We start from the raw sequence: 17,675 nt of genomic DNA, 5'->3' as shown, positions 1-17,675 counted from the left end.
CTTCATTATATATTGGGGGACCTTTTGTTAGGTCATTATGCCTTTTGTATTAAGGAATGCAAGTGCTACTTATAAAAATATTGTGACATTGATATTTCATGATTACAATCACAAAATTCTTGAAGATTGTGTCTATGAAACTCTTGCTAAATTCATACAACAAAATGAATATGTGCCCACTCTAAAACACATCTTTGAAAGGATATGTAAGTACAAAATGCACTTAAACTCATAAAATTTTGATTTTGGGGTTGATAGTGTAAAACTTATTGATTTTATCATTGATAATAAAGGAATTTATTTTGATATAAATAAAATTGATGTCATTATTAATATGTCCCCACCAAAAAATGTCTCACAACTTCATATCTTACAAGGAAAGATATAGGAAATACATAAGTTTTTTCTCTTCTAGAAAATCATACCGTTCCTTTCACTTCCTTTATTAAGAAAGATATTACTTTCTCTTGGAATTAATATTGTAAGCACTCCTTTGAATAATTCAAATTTTATCTTGTTAATCCTCCTATCTTGCAACCTCCTTAACCTAATAAACCATTTTTTCATATGGAAACTTCCTTAGAAGCATTGAACACTATTTTATTTTAACATGAAAGAAATGATAAATAATGTCATGTGTATTAGATAAGTCATAAATTTATTGACTATGAGACATGATATACCATGATTTAAAAACAATGTCTTTCTTTAGTTTTTACTTGTTAAAAACTCAGGCCTTATCTCCTTACTTCAAAAGTTAATATTTTTGTTAAATTTTACCCTCTAACAAATCTCTTATCAAAAACTAATTTATGAGCATAAATTTCTAAATGGTTCATTCTCCTAATAAAGTTTGATTTGAAATTCATTAAAGGGTAGGCTTTAATTGATCAACATTTGGGTGAGGCTCTTTTGCCTTCTTCTACATTAGATCCTATTGATTTTCCTAAATTTTTATTATATAATGATATTGATGATACTTGTGAGGTATAATTTGATGTATCTATATGTTAGACTACCTTCTCCTCTGGAATCTGACAAATATCCCTTACTCACAATAGAAATGTGTGGGCATTCCCTGACCCCTAGCATAAATAGCTGACTCCCTCTCTATGCATTGTACCACATGAGCTAGAAGGTTGTAGAATATTGTACCCTTTGTGTTGAGAATCACCATAGATGTGATAATCATGGGTAGTGTGAGGTGTTTGAGAAAAGGAGCCTGACCAATAAATACCTATCTAACTGATCTATGCTAGTGTCTCACTTCCTCTATATGGTATTCCCATGCAATAGTCATAATCTCATCCATCATCTAGTTTATCCATGATCTAACCATCGGTCTTCAAACTAGGAGTTATAAGATCTACTACACATCCTCAAGGGTGACGTTCATCTCCCTTCTAGTATATGGAATGCCTAAGTATCCTCATCCTATCTCCCCATAAAATCCAATAGCATGGCCCTATAATAGCACTATATGAAAAAAATTTCATAAAAACTAACATACATAAGTATACATCAATTTCCCTAGTATAGGTCAACTTTCTAGGTAGAAGTTGAACTAGAACTTGGCATATAGGTCAACTTCCTATTTTGAACATGAACATAAATACTTATGAAATCTAAAATAGACTTCCTAAATATAGAAAAAACATAAAAAATGAAAGGACAATGAGCATAGATATCGAGGCACACCTCATCCAGCTATATTTCATCTATCACTTCTTGTCAAAGAACCTCTATCCATGTCGATGAAAAATCCTCCTTCCTCATAATCTTCTTTTGTCTTCTTCACTTTTACAAGAAATGTCACAAATAAATTCTAAAAAGATAATTTATCTATATATCTTTAACATTAGCTTACTTTTTGACCTATTTTTCAAAGAAAGTTAACTTTTCTTTCCCAGATATCAATAATATCTCTCACTCTTTTGATCATATATTCAGATTAGAAGCCAAAATTTGAGTACCATTATAGGAATTGGAATCATGATTCAAGAACCTTTCTATTTGAGTACCTTTGAGAACATTTAGGAAATTTCTTGAATTATTTTGGAGGATACTTTTCAATATGATGCATTTTTAGTTCATTGTGGTAAACACAATTCCATGTTTCTCTATTTTGCATTAGCAAGCCAAATAGGGGTCCATATAAATACCTATGAACTTCATCATATTTTCTTAAAAATTCCTAGGTGATCTTGATTATCCCTAACATGTAGTTGTGCAGGATGTAGATACTAATATTTTCTTATACAATATATGTGTGCGAACCTAGTCATATCTCTTACATATATATGCTTTTCTTAATTTAGCTTGCATGTGCATGTAATTTCATATACTAATAAAGTGGGGACTAAATATACCATCTAAAATTGGAATTACTTCAATTAATGACATGTTAGCTCCTCTTTAGTGTGAATGTATTGAACACTTACTCTTGGAGCACATACTCTTTCTTTATCTTTCTCTCTCCTAAGTGAGATTGATGTAGGACCTAACACATCCTCCTTAATTTCTCCTTTTCCTCTCATGAAAAAATTGAGGTAGGATATAATTTATATGCATCATTGTCTTCCTATGTCATATTTCCCAACTTTGATCTTAATTTCTATATCTATTAAGTAATTGAACCCAAACCTTTTCTAGTTTTGGGAACCTAGGGATCTTTACCTATAACTCATGCTTCTCAAGGTATAGGTTGACTTGGTCAACATAAAATAGTATAGATAAACCAAGTCAATCTATACATCTAGGGTTTTTATTATGGGCCCTAGATCTCTTTCAAAAATAAAATGGCTTCCTTCTTACTACATGTTATCTTTCCCTTGGCACCCAAATTTTAAACTTTTGAAAATTGAGTCTCATTGTGAGAATTCCTAAATTATCAAAATGTCTTATTGATTTATTAACAATACTTTTGTAAATTTTATGTTGTGAAGAGAAAGAATCAATGAAAGCTATTGAAATTGAGCTGCAAAACATAAAGGTCAAGGTTAAACATTTAGATTCCCGTTAGAAATTCAAGGTTCAAATTCAAAAGCATGACCTATTAGTACAGAGGCATAGTTTTAAGTTCAAAGCACAAATTCATTGATTTAAAAGTGTAATCTAGGGTTTGAAGGTTCAAACATATCACTTCATAATGATGCAAGGAGTGAAAGTGTAGAGGATTTTATGCATAGAAAATCATATTTATTGTATGGATGTATAGAAGTTCTCAATGGTCTATCCACTTAGCATGCCATTAGAAATAATGGAGCAAAAATTGATAAGAACTGATAATTGAACCCAAATTTGAGAAAACTAAAAACCTCCATGTACAGTGTCATATGTAATCAATAGAAATATCATGAATTAAAAATTGTTTTTGAAAAAAAAAGTGAGAGATTACACAATTATTATGTGAAGGAAACAAAGTATGGAAATTTCAAGAAAGTAAAGTTGTGTTTAATAAGAGAAGACCTTGCAAGATCAAGGAAAATGAAATGACTTTTGTTAGCCCCAATTGATAATATAATTACTAATGCTATGAATGTATGTAAAAGATTTATATTAGTTTTTATGTTTTCATTGATGTCAAGCATTATTTGGCTAGACATTATGCTAACTCAGTAGAGTTCTATATCAGTATGATTGATGAAGAGGATTTAAAGAAAGTATGTTCAAGATAGAGTTAATAAGTATGGTATACAATGGGAACTTGAAGGAGTTGGATAGTGATAATATAATGATGGCTTGATTATTTTATAATCATGTAATATTTTAATGTATTGAGCTATGTAAGCTTAACCAAGTGACACAGTTAAAAAGGGAAGATTGTATTTGTCGAGTGACTACAATCTTCAATAAGTAGTTAGCAAAGTAAGAGGGAAACTTAGTATTTCCCAAGAAAGTCTAGTATTAACTGAGTACTATATTACCTAAGTGAAACATTATGTTCATCAAGTAACAACTAAAGGAATAAGATTATAAGGATGGAATCTAAGGAAAACATTTGATGGAAATATAAAATATTTGAGATAGTCAAAGGTTTGAGTCAAAGTTTGTTGCAAGACCAATGACTAGGAAAATTCAATAAGGATCTAATGATGGAGATGAAGTTCAATGAAATTTTTATTTTCTATGTGGTTAAGTACATTGAATCTAAGATCAATGATTGTGGTTAAGAAGCAATAAATAGAAGAATCTAGATGCATGTAGACGACTATTTGAGGAGATTTTCAAAATTATTTTAGGTTTATGTTTGGAAGCTAATTAAGTGATGATAAGATTTCTATGAATGCAAATTTTTTGAAGAAAAAAGAAGATAGTTGAACTAGGTGAATCGAGAAGAGTTGAAGGAGAAAAATGAGTGAATCAATTAGTCAAGAGAATAGACTAAAAATAGATTAGAGTGGGAGATTAAAATGAAGACCAAATGTAAAGGAGATCTAAACAAGAAAGGTAGTGCTATACCTAAATAAATCATATTTTTACTACTAATTTCTAATAATTGTAGCATAAAATCTTATAGATCAAGGACCTAACAAATCTATGAAATGCTATATGGTAACATTGATTAGTGGTATTTTTCAGTCATTTAGAGTAGGCCACTCTTTAGACAATAGCAAGGAGTGATAAGGTCTAGATGATCTTTTAGTTGAAAAAGGAAACATTAAAAATGTTCTTGTAGCCTTTACAAAGGTTGGATCCAAACAAAGCTCACTTCAAAAGAGTGAATTTTTTTGGTTTGTCAACCCCATGTGGTTTTTCCCTTCAGAAGTTTTATATGTTAAAATATTGGTTATGTTTTTGTTTTGCAAGTTATTTTTCTTATTATTTTCATTTTATTGCAACTCGGTAACAACTAGGTTTATGGTTAGTAATAACTAAGTAGTATTGTAATCAACTAGTTAGAACAAAATAGTGAATGAATAGTTTCGATTAAAGTGATTGAATGAGATTGTGAAGTTGAATGAATACATTGAGTGAAATTTTATAATATGATTGTTGGTTGGTACTAATTTTTTTTAAGGGACCATAAATAATTGATTCACAGCCTCCCCCCACCCCCAATTATCAAATAATTGGTATCAGAGAACAATTCTTAAAGGATGAATTTTAAAGGAACTTGAGTTAAAGATCAAAGATGTGTAAGAGAGAGCTACCAAGAATGGACACAAATAATTTCTCTTCATGGAAGGATAGAATGAACTTGCATCTATCTTGGATTGGAGATAATGTTACACATTTTTTGGATCATGAATACACTACCCCTATTGATCCTCTAACTATGGAGCAAATGAATGAGAAGAGAAAGTACAATATCCTTATGATTGAGATTGCATCTACACTCAATGATGTTGAGTTTGATGATATCAATAATTACACTACCTCCAAAAAAATGTGGGATAAGGTGACACTTGCACATGGAGGAGATGATTATGTTAGGAGAGCTAATTTTGAAAGTCCATGAGGAACATATGATGGCATGAGAATGAAAGAAGGTGAGAATGATGCACAATATATAAACTAAATCAGAGAAGTTGTGAGCACAATGGAAGTTGCTGGAGGAGTTATCATTGATTCTGAGATTGTAAGTAAAGTTCTTAGGACTCTTCTACTTATTTATACTATCAAATTTTCTACAACTCGAGAAGTAAGAGCTATTCCTCATAATGTATTGATACTTGTCAATTTAGTTGGTCGGTTGACTACATTTGAATTCAGAAATTATGAAAATAGTATAGTTACAATTGGAATTACTTTCAAATCTTCACTAACCATTCAAAATTCCAAGGAAGAGAATAAAATTAAAGAAGAAAGTGAATTAGAATTTAAGGATGATTTGGATGAACTTGAAGCATTTCTTACAAGAAGGATGACAAGAGGCAATGGTAAATATAAAGTTAAATTGTCCTTGATTGTTTCAAATATAATGAGGTTGGTCACTTTGCTGCTAAATGTCCTTATAGAAGTAAAAATGATAGAAATGAAAAGAAATAATAAAAGTACAAGATGAATATAAATTACAAAGAAAAATGGAAGAATTCATTCTACATTGCTGAAGAAGAGCACACTAAGTCCAGTTTTGATGATAAAAAGGAAATAGTTGAGATGGTATATAATGCAATCAAAGAAAATCCTAGTGGATAAAGGTATGAAAGTGAAACTACCCTTATTTCACATGTTAGAAAGAATGACTCATGGACTATTGATAGTGGATTCTTATATCACATGAGTGGTGATTTAAGTAAGTTTGACAAATATGAAGAAATTAATGATAGTGGAACTATTAAACTAGGTAACGATGTTCAATGTCTAGTGAAAGGTAAAGGACCACCAATGTTGAATGATAAGATCATATGTGATGATGCATATTGGGTACAAGGGCTAAAGTAAAATCTTTTGAATGTTGCATAGTTGAATAACTTAGGCCACAAGCTATAATTTTTTTTAATGATGAAGGTAATCTAATTAGAACAAGAATGAAAACAAGAGATAACTTATTCTATCTTGATCCTATTATTGAGAAATGCTTATTTTCTAAATTTAAGGATATTTGGTTGTGACATAAAAGGTTTTATCATTAAAACTTTGTGAACATGACAAAATTTAGTAGAAAAAAGAGAGTAAGAGGCATACCAAATTTGCAAAAACCATAAATGCTATGTGTAAAGAATGTCACCTCCAGTAAGATGACAAAGTCTAATTTTTCAAGAAAGACACACACTTTAAATGATATTTTGGAATTGGTGCATGTTAATTCATATGGTCCAATTGCTGTTGAAAATTACTATGGTTAGAAGTATTTCTTATTATTTGTTGATGACTATTCAAGAATGATGGTTGTTATGTTCATGAAGGTGAAATTAAATGCTTTTGATATGTTCAAATGGTATGAAGCTAGAGTTGAGAAAGAAAATGAAAAATATTTAAAATGTTTAAGATCTGATGGATGTGGTGAGTTTATGTCTATTGAATTCACTAAATTTTGTACTAAGAATAATATTAAAAGATAGTTGTCTGCACCGAGGACACCATCACAAAATGGAATTGTTGAAAGGAGAAATAGATAAATTATGGACTATGCCAAAAAAATGATGATTGAAAAGTAGGTTTCTCAGATACTATAGAAAGAAACAATTACCATTGTTGTGTATACTCTCAACCAAGTTCAAGTAAAAAAGGAAAAAACAAGATACTGTATGAACTTTGGTATGGTCATGCACTGAATGTAAGTTATTTTAAAATATTTGGAAGTAGATATTATATTCTAAAGGATGAAAGAAATGATAAATTTTATTTTAAAGGAGATAAAGGTATATTCCTTGGTTATTCATCTAAGAGAAAATTTAATAAGGGTTTGAAAAAAGCCACTAACAAGTGTTGATCACAGATTGGTTTTGACAAGTGAGTGTCAACATACTTAAGCCGTTTACTTAGTTCATGTCAAACTAGTAATACATACCAAGCACAACATGCAAATATTAGACCATGTCAAGTTGCAATGAGTGCTGAGTCACTCATGTGCCAAGTCACTCAAGTGCCAAGTTGATAGACCATGTCGAGTGATTGAGGAGTTGAGTAAATAGTGGATGTTGATAGTGTAGGTGCTAAGTTAGAGAAAAAATACAATACATGCCAAGCATCAATGACTTCATATGCCAAGTGACACAGTTTTGACATTTTTTTTTTAATGGCACAAACAACTATGTAAACCATTTTTGGATTGACTTAAGGGTAGAATATGATCTTTTGGAGATAAGGAAAAATATATATTTGGATTCCCTATGCAATTACATGTAGCCAATTAGAAAAAGGGAAGGTTTATGCAACAATATGGATGAATCTCAACTGTAGATTCATACCTAACCCTAAGCTACCTAAGCCATCTTAAGGAGGATAAAGCCCTAAAATCTTTATGGGTGAGTGATTGAATTGGAGGAGCAAACGAGATAGTTTGCAAAGCATTCAAGGTGACTTAGAAGTAAGATTAAATTATCGAATCAGTTAGAGAAGAATAGAGGATAGAGAAAAGGATACAACATTGGGACATATGATTATGAAGGATCAATTAGACATTGTGTAGAGGTGATCTATCATCAGGAAAACAATTGCCAATCATAGGATCTATGATGAGACATTCTAATAGGTGATCTCAATCAAATCTCTTAAGTAGAGTAGTCCTAACAAGTTGTATGAAATTATTTAACAGGGTGCTTACTTAGTTGTAAGTTGAAGTCCTCTAACAAGAAACACTTCTAATAGGGTGTTGAAATCCTCTAACAAGGTGATACCTAATAGTCTTTGTAAGCCTTTAACAAGGCAGACCTTTCATAGGGTAGACCATGATTCATGGCCAAAACATTATAACCTTAATTGGATACACTTTACAACTATAGTAGTGAAGATTTGTGGGTGTCATCTCCATCTCAGTTTTACCTTCTCACTTGAAGGGTTTCTAGGTAATCATATCTAGTGTTATGTGTGTGATTTCTTGCATGTTTCATGATTTAGATGCATATGCTTTACATGTTATTTCAGTTTACACATTGAATGCATACAATGAATGAATGGTGAAAGTTTTATGAGTCCAAGTTTAAACTACTAATTCACCCTCCCCCCTAGAAGTTTACTCTTTCCATTTGTAATTCCAACAATTGGTATCAGAAACTTGTTCTACAAAAGAGAAGCTTTGCAACTTTGAAAAAATATCTTGAAATGGAAGTCTACAAGTTGGGAAAGACTATTGAAAACTAGGAGATTGAAATACATCTCATACTACATCAATTGAATGAGGAAAGAGAAGAACTAAAGAAATCCTTGAAGAGAAGGAAAGAAATTTTTATTCCAGAGAATGACACACAATACAAAGAGATAGACACTACTAAGCTATTTGTAGAGGGAGACTCAAATGAATTTGATGCAGCAGTTGCAGATCTAATGGGAAAGAACAAAATCCAAGCCAAGGAAATCAAAAATCTCAAGTTAGAGAAAGAATCAAGAGCCATATTGGTATGTGAAGTGGTTGAACAATAGAAGAAATCCATGGTAGACAAAGCCATGATTGAAGAAGACAAAAGAGTTTTGGCTAATAGACTAGAAGAGAAGTCAATACAACCAACCAAGATTTCCAACATGCAATTGGATACTCTAAGTCAAATGATGAATGCCAATTATGAATTGAATGTCAAGGAAATTGAGATAACTAAATTGAAGTTGTAGAATGAAAAATTACAGAGTGACCTAAGGAGAGAAAAGGAATTTTTTGAAAGTTTCAACAAGTCAAATGAAGCCATCAAATACTTTGAGCAATTATTGAGATCTCCTAGATCGAACAATGATACATCAGGATTGGGCTACCCAAGCACTAAAGAAGGAGAATCATCCAAAGTTGTAGAAGAAAGGAACATCACAGGTAAGAACTCCAAACCTACTTGTCATAATCGTGGTAAGAAAGGACATGCTGCTAATATGTCCAGGAGCAAGAACACAAATTAGAATGTCAAGCCTAAGAATATGACACATTGTCATAGTTGCAACAAGTAAGGCCATCAAGAACATGAATGCAAAACCAGGACCATGCATAAACAAATATTTGAAGGATATTGCTATAATTGTTAGAAGTATGGACATAGAGCTTTTGAATATATATCCAAATCCATGTGGTCATCAAACATGCTAGCAAAGGTAAGAAGTAATGAGAACTTTTATAATTGGGATTATAATACAAGATATAACTATCATTATTGTCAAGAATATGGACATGTTCCTAAGAATTATATTAGGACACACTTCAGTGGTAACTACAAAAAGTGGTTGAATCAAACCACATGTTTTAGTTGTTTGAAGATTGGTCACTTAAGTAAGAATTGTCTAACTAGGTCAAAGGCACCAAGTAGTGAATTTGATAAAGGCAAAGGCAAGATAGATGTTGAACACATCAGAGATGAGATGAACAAGAGATGGAAAAAGAAAGATGATTGTAGTACATAAAATGGAGAAGGGATCACTTCACCCAATGGATCAGGTGATCACACCTCATCAAACTAGGCAATCAAGAGGTATGTGGGATTGATATTCAAGTGTTATATCATACATTATTTTTGAAGGAGATAGTACTAAAAAGACTACATTAACATGAATAAAGATGCAAGATGTTGTTGAAAACTTGAGTTAAATCTTTAAGTTTTTCATGTTGTTGTTGAGCATGAAATGTTTGTTATGTATGTCGAGTGGAATGATAGTTGATGTTGAGCTAGCAATCTAGCTAGTTGATGTTGAACTTGTAGTAGCTATTGAGTGATTGAAACATCAAATGGATGTTGAGTGATCTTGAAATTGGTTGATGTCAAGCTTATAGCTATGTAAGCACTTAGCATTAAATCCAAAGTTTTCAAAGGGTATATGATCAATTGTTTCTCATTATTCATCATTTCAAATTCAAGCTAGAGCAAGTAGAGTAGAAGGAAATTCATAAACCTGTTCAAAGAATTTATAGAGATTTTAGCAATGATCTCACACCAGTTTATCAAATTTCACAAGGTATTTATGACAAGCCAAGCTACATAATTTAATTTTACATAAACCCTAGTTTGACAGAATGGTATCTAGTTCAAAAAATGTTGAAGGGAAGGAAGTTTTGAATGTTCAACTTGTCAGTAATGAAGTTAAGTAACCCACATTTAAAGTCATTCCTAACATTTCCTATAGACAAGATCCTTTTGGTGCATTGTCAATGATCTCGCCAAACATAATTATGGTGCAAGATGTGAGGAAGTGCTCCAATTGCAAGATAGGAGGAATAAGAGACATGGAGAAAAGAGATTCATAAAACAAATTATGTGAGAATGGTGTTTTGAAAGAGGAATTCAAAATAGTTGAGAAAAAGGGTTTAACACAAGCCCTAGATTTTCCTAATGTTTTTAAAATTGAGTGGATACAAATTATGCTAAGCTAAATTCATGATGGTTCTTTTTGGCTAGAGGGAGGACCTATCAAGATAACCAAGAGAATAATTCATAGGGTTACTGCCTATCCAACCCTAGATTGGCCAAAGACACTCATAAGTGATTCCAAGGAAGTAATTGAGAAGAATACTAGAGCAAAATGGAATAAGATAGGGATGACAATAGATACTATTACTGATCCACTATTGAACTTTGTTGTAAGGGTAATCTCACATAAATTCTATTAATCCAAAAAATTAAATAGTGTGCCCTATATAGCTATGGATGTTGGCTACAAGATTGTAAAGAAAGATCATACATATGATCTGGCAAGGCTATAATTACAACAAGTGATGGAGAATCTTGGAGCTATCAAGAAAACCAAGAGTGTACAATGCAAGTTTGGCTCAATACTAGTTGGCATATTCTTTTATGTATAAAATACATTTCCCTCTTTTGGTAATGTAGGATGGAAGATAAATGGGTTAGTTGTGGTGCAGATAAATGAGTATATTGAGTAGATGGGAGAAAAATTTGAAACCTTGATGACAAGTTACTTTGAAGATTTTAAGAAATTAATGAAGGAAAGAATGAGGATACCAGTTTCCTTGGTTGAACAACACTATAATGACATATGTTTTCTTGTTGATGCTGATTACACTTTTGTGCAAGTTTCCACACCAAGGGTAAGATGGTTAAGACCACTTGGGAATGGAATTAATAATTATGAAGCCTCAAAAGCCATCACTACACTACTAGCAAATGAAATAGATAAAAGTGCTATGACATTTGGTAACTATGAGATGGTAAAGTCAAAGATTACCATGGAGTTGAAAAAAACATCAACCATTACAAAGAAAGATAAGATAGTGAAGAAACTAAAAGCGAAATTTGGAGAAGGTGCCAAGGAGGAAGAAGAAGAAGAAGAAGAGGATGAAAAGGAAGAAGAAACACAAACTAAAGCACCTCTTGCATTCACCCAAGGCATAGGAGAAGACAAGGCTAAGGAGGAAACTAAAGGTACTAAGGGAGAAGAAGTCGAGGAAGCACCTACTCCTGCTGAGCCAAAGAAGAGGAAGGCTAAGGCACAAATAGTGGCAAGGGAAAAGAATATTTTCAAACCTAGCCCAACCAAGCCCACCACTCCTACCACTAGAGCCAACACACATGGTACAACTTAGAAGGCCAAGGAAAAGACAAAGACAATAAATCAAGGAGGTCAAGTGCAAAAGAAACAAAGAAGAAAGTATGTGGCACAACCAGATTTTGATGAAGAGAGGATAGAATTAGATGAAAATAACCAATTTAAAGTGGTAAGTCACAATCTTGTATTTGATCTTGAAAACTTATGTGAAAATGTCAAAAGCAATGCAAATTTATTTGGTTTGAAACATATTAATTTTGATAAACTTGGAAAAGAAGAGAAAAACCAAATGGAAGAGGCATTATATGCAATGATGTCAAAGTTTAAGAATACTCCACTAGAATTTTCCAACTCAATACCATAAGGTTTATATGATATTATTGAGCAAAAATGGCTTATTGTCTGAATTTGGAAAAATAGATCAAGGAAACAACATTAGCCCAAATAATGTTAGAATTGATAAAGGGACAAATTTCTAAGGTTGTCAAGAGATATGAATTTAGGTTCACACCTAAATATAGAGCCTTCAAAATTCTTCAAAATAACATTGAAGATGTGGTCAAGAAATCAACCCAAATATGGAAACTTATCTATGGGCTGACCACTTTGAAGAAAGGAGAAGCTGACCTTTCAGAGGATAAAAATGATGATAAGGATGATGATAATGATGATGACAAGGAAGATGATGATAATAAAGATGATGATAAAGACAATACGGTTGGGGGAGAGACATAAAAGCAATATGGTGACATGGCAACAACTGAACAACAACAAGAGGAACAGAGTGTGCATGACACATAAATGCCTAATGTCACTCCTCCTCATAACACAAATGTAATAGATGAGACTATAACTATAAAAGATGTTTTTGATGCTTCATCTTAGAACATTAATTCACTTAGTGTAGAAGCCTTCAAGAAGATTTTGGAACAATTTATACTCTAAGCTAAACTCTGTGAAAATCCAGTTTTGGTTAGTGTAGAAGAATTGAAAAAGGTAGTAACTAAGGTCATAAGGGAAAAGGTAAATCTACAAGAACCACCTTCTATCATCCCTTCAGTTACTAATGTACAACCTTCAGTTCAAACAATAGTAGATACATCTACTAAGGTTGATACAAGTGTTATAGTTGATACTAATGCAAAGAAGCAAGTAGAAGAGAAATATATTATAGGACAATAGAAAATAGGATAAATAGATTCATCTGTACCTACATCATAGGAACAAGGTGCTAGCCAATTCATAGTAATAGATCAGGGTAAGCCTAAAGAGCATGAGTTAACACCTAAGGTGAAGAAATGGGAAGCCATCCAAGCACTGGTAGCCCTACCAACATCTGCCACTCCTTCTACATAGGTTCTATAGAAGCCAAACATGGAATCCATTCCATTAAAAATCTTAGTGCCAAGCCCTAGCTCATCAAAGGTTGATAAGGTAATTCATTATGGAGACATAAGCCTTGATGAAGAAATTGTGATTCCAAAATTTGACTATGACACTATGACATTGGAGAAAATAGGAATTTTACAAAAAGCCTTAGAAAAGAAAAAGCATCAAGAAATTCTTAGGAGAGAACATAGGTAGAAGCAAGTACTCCAAGATATTAAAGACATCTTTCTAGATGCATTCAGCCTGCCAACTCCTGAAGAGACCAAGCCGCTGATAGAACAGCTTATAGATATAGTGGAAAAGGTTAGTAAGGAAGAACTTGATACAACTACAAAACTTTTAGAATGGTTAGAAAATAAGTTTCAAGGTAAGGTGAATGAGAAAATATCTAGTGAGATAGCACTAACTCAAGTTGCATTGGCAACTAAGGTTGAAGAAGTGAAGAAGGTACTTGAGAATATATTCTCATTGTACACAAAGATGTTTGATCCTACACTCTTCACTATAGAAACTAGGAGTCATATTTTCAGTTTGGAGAAAAACCTCAACATATTAGACATTTAGCTACCTTAGAACCTAGCTCAAAGTGAGAAGCATTTTAGAACATTGCTTTAGAAACAAAGTCAATTAGCTGTACAAATAGTAGATGAGGCTAGCATAAAATCCAAATTGACATTTATCTAGGCATCCCTCACCCCACACATAGAGATATTGCACAAGGAACTAGGTTATGCCAAGACTCTACTAAAGAAAGACCCCAATATTTCTACTTTAGATGGCCTTGTGCACCTTGCTATGGAGCTTGCAATCCAAATCAAGTCATTAGATGTTGCATGTGACAACTAGGGTGCAACCCTAAAAATTATAATGGATGTCCATACATCCTTTTTGGACAAACACACTATACGTGTATAACCCATTTGACATAAGTGTCAAAAGGGGGGAGAATAAAGAAAGGGGGAGATAGAAACATAGGAAGATAAAGAATGGGGGAGATGCATCATTGGAGAAAGAAATAAAATGAAGAGATATCAGCTAAGGGAGAGCATGAAAGAGTATCAATACATTGAAGTCAAATAGTATAAGCAGAGACAAAATTTACTTAGAAAGGAGCAAAGATTTTGGATACAAAATAGACATATTAACTTAGGGGGACTTATCAATTTTGAGGTATATAGGTCATTATAGAATTTTGAAATTTTGAAGTTTAATATATAAGTCGAGTCATGGATATGTTATGCTCTAGAAGATTGAAGTTGATTATGTATATTCAAGTGTTTTTGATACTCATGTCAAAGGGGGAGATTGTTGATCTCAAATGGGTTTTGACAAGTGAGTTTTAACATACTTAAGCCATTTCCTTAGTTCATGTCGAAATAGTAATACATGTTGAGCACATGATGTAAATATTAGACCATACCGAGTTCCAATGTGTGTCGAGTCACTCAAATATCAAGCATATAAACCATGCTAAGTGATTCAGGAGCCGAGTAAATAGAAGATGCCATGTAGTGCAAATGCTGAGTCAGAGAAAAAATATAGTGCATGTTGAGCATCAGTGACTTAATATGCCGAGTGACACAGTTTTGACATATTTTCTTATAATGGCACAAACAACTATATAAACCATTTTTTAATTAACTTAAGGATAGAATATGATCTTTTGGAGATAAGGATGAATCTATATTTGGATTCCCTATGCAATTACATGCATTCGATCAGAAAAAGGGAAGGTTTAAGTGGCAATATGGATGAATCTCAACCACAAATTCATACCTAACCCTAAGCAACCTAAGTTTTCTTAAGGACGATGAAGCCTTAAACTCTTTATGGGTGAGTAATCAAATTAGAGGTGCAAACAAGATAGTTTGTAGAGCATTCAAGTTGACTTAGAAGCAAGAGTCAATTGCAAAATCTGTTAGAGACGAACAGAGGATAGAGAAAAGGATACAATATTAAGACATCTGATCATGAAGGATCAATTAGACATTGTGTAGAGGTGATCTTTCATCACGAAAAAAAGTGCCAATCATAGGATCTATGCTAAGACATTCTAATAGGTGATTTCAGTCAAATCTCTTAAGAAGAGTAGTCCTAAGAGGCTATATGATATCCTTTAATAGGATGCTTACTTAGTTGTAAGTTGAAGTCCTCTAACAAGGCACACTTCTAACAAGGTGTTGAAATCCTCTAACAAGATGAGACCTAATAGTATTTGTAAGTCTTTAACAAGGTAGAACTTTCATAAGGTAGACCATGATTCATGGTCAAAATATTGTAACTTCAATTGGATACACTTTACAACTATAGTAGTGAAGATTTGTGGGTGTCATCCCCACCCCAATTTTACCTTCTCACTTGGAGGGTTTTTGGGTAATCATATTTGGTGTTATGTGTATGGTTTCTTACATGTTTACATGATTTAGATGTATATGCTTTACATATTATTTCAATTTACATATTGAATGTATATGATGAATGAATGGTGAAAGTTTTATGGGTCCAAGTTTAAACTACTAATTCACCCCCCCTTCAAAGTTTACTCTTTCCATTTGTAATTCCAACAACAAGATGATTGAAAGTGCAAATGCAAGATTTGATGAGTTTGTTGAAAATTGGCTAATAAAGATATGTAATTTTTATAAATTATGGAAACATTGATGTACATGCTTCTAGAAAACCTCAGAAGTAAAGATACTTAGCTTTTGGTACCTAGAAAATTATCTAAGTATGAAACTGGTTTACAATAGTGTATTGTTTTATATGTAAAATGTTTTTGACATCACATTATGACAAGCAGAGTTAAATGGTGATATTATAAATGTTGATGATGATGTGTATAACCTCAAACATTAGTATGGACAATATAGAAAAGAGTTATTCACATTTTACCAGTGAAACAAAAAAATGGAATTGGAGGTAAAGGAATTATTTTGTTTACAAAATAACTTCTTGACCAAGTAGAGCCGACATCCTATATGTTTACTCTAAGTTGAAAAGTATATTATGGTCTTAGTCGACCTAGAAGAAATTTTTGAAAAGGCATGGTATTTATGCAAAGGACATCTTGCGAAAAGAAGTGTACAATTGCATTGTGATAAGTGATATGCGAACTTTCTGTGAAGCGATATATGTGAAGTTTTGAGAACCTAATTTTGTGATCTAAGATCAAGCTAATGTCAAAGATCAATCAAGAAGGAAGTTACAACACCTATATACCTAAAGACTACTCATTTTTTTGGGTAATGAGCACTTCTTGTAATTGGAAGTGCATGTTTGGGTAGTGAGCTCATCTTGCATCTATTGTACTACAAATCCTAATAGGGTTGGAATCTATTAAAAGGGATTCAAAGTCTCCTAATAGGGACTCTCTATACTGAATTTTCTCATTGAATCCTAATAGGGTCCATCCTCTAACAAGGAACATATATATTAGTATATTATCTAGTGGGTATCATCCCTATCAGGGTTTTCCCTTGGCCAAGGTTTCCCTAGTTAACAAAATATGCTGTTATGAGTTCTCTTTATACATGGTTACTATTTCTATTCAACATTACTTGTTTAATTTCCTATGCATGTTATAAAGTAATTAATAATATCTAGTTGGTGACTAAAGTTTATAGAATACTGATTCACCTCCCTCCCTTCCCCCCAGTATTCCCTACTTCTAACAATTGGTATCAAAGCACAGTTACTCAAAAGAGGTTTGAAGGCTTGAGTAAGATCCCTATGGATATGGAACAATTGATGAAGAACCTTGAAGAGGCACTTGAAAAAATTGATCTCCTTACTAAAGAAAGAGATAAGTTGAAAGATAGATATGAAGACTCCAAAGTATATATTGGATAATTGAAGGACAAGATTGAACATCACAAATCCAATCCTGAATCTACTGAATCTAAATCTACTGATGATGATTATTCAAAACTAAAGATAGAGTACAAGATCTTGAAGTATGAATTGAAGATTACCAATCTAAAGTTGAGCTTGAAGAGTGATCCTAGAAAAGTTGAATATGATTTGAAGACTGAAAATTCAGATCTTAGAGCCAATCTAGAAAAGATGACCTCTAAGCTTGAAGCATTAAAAGTAGATCATGAAGAACTTCAAAAGTACAACAATATTGTGAAAGCTGAAGTGACTCAAAGAAAAGTAAAACTTGAAAAGCTTTATTCTAGTAGAGAAAATTTTGATGATTCAATGTC

Source organism: Cupressus sempervirens, chromosome 3, assembly GCF_028749045.1.
Source record: "Cupressus sempervirens isolate cs-2001-9-10 chromosome 3, ASM2874904v1, whole genome shotgun sequence".
NCBI classification, from domain to species: domain Eukaryota; kingdom Viridiplantae; phylum Streptophyta; class Pinopsida; order Cupressales; family Cupressaceae; genus Cupressus; species Cupressus sempervirens.
Note: the sequence above shows the minus strand (reverse complement) of the source record.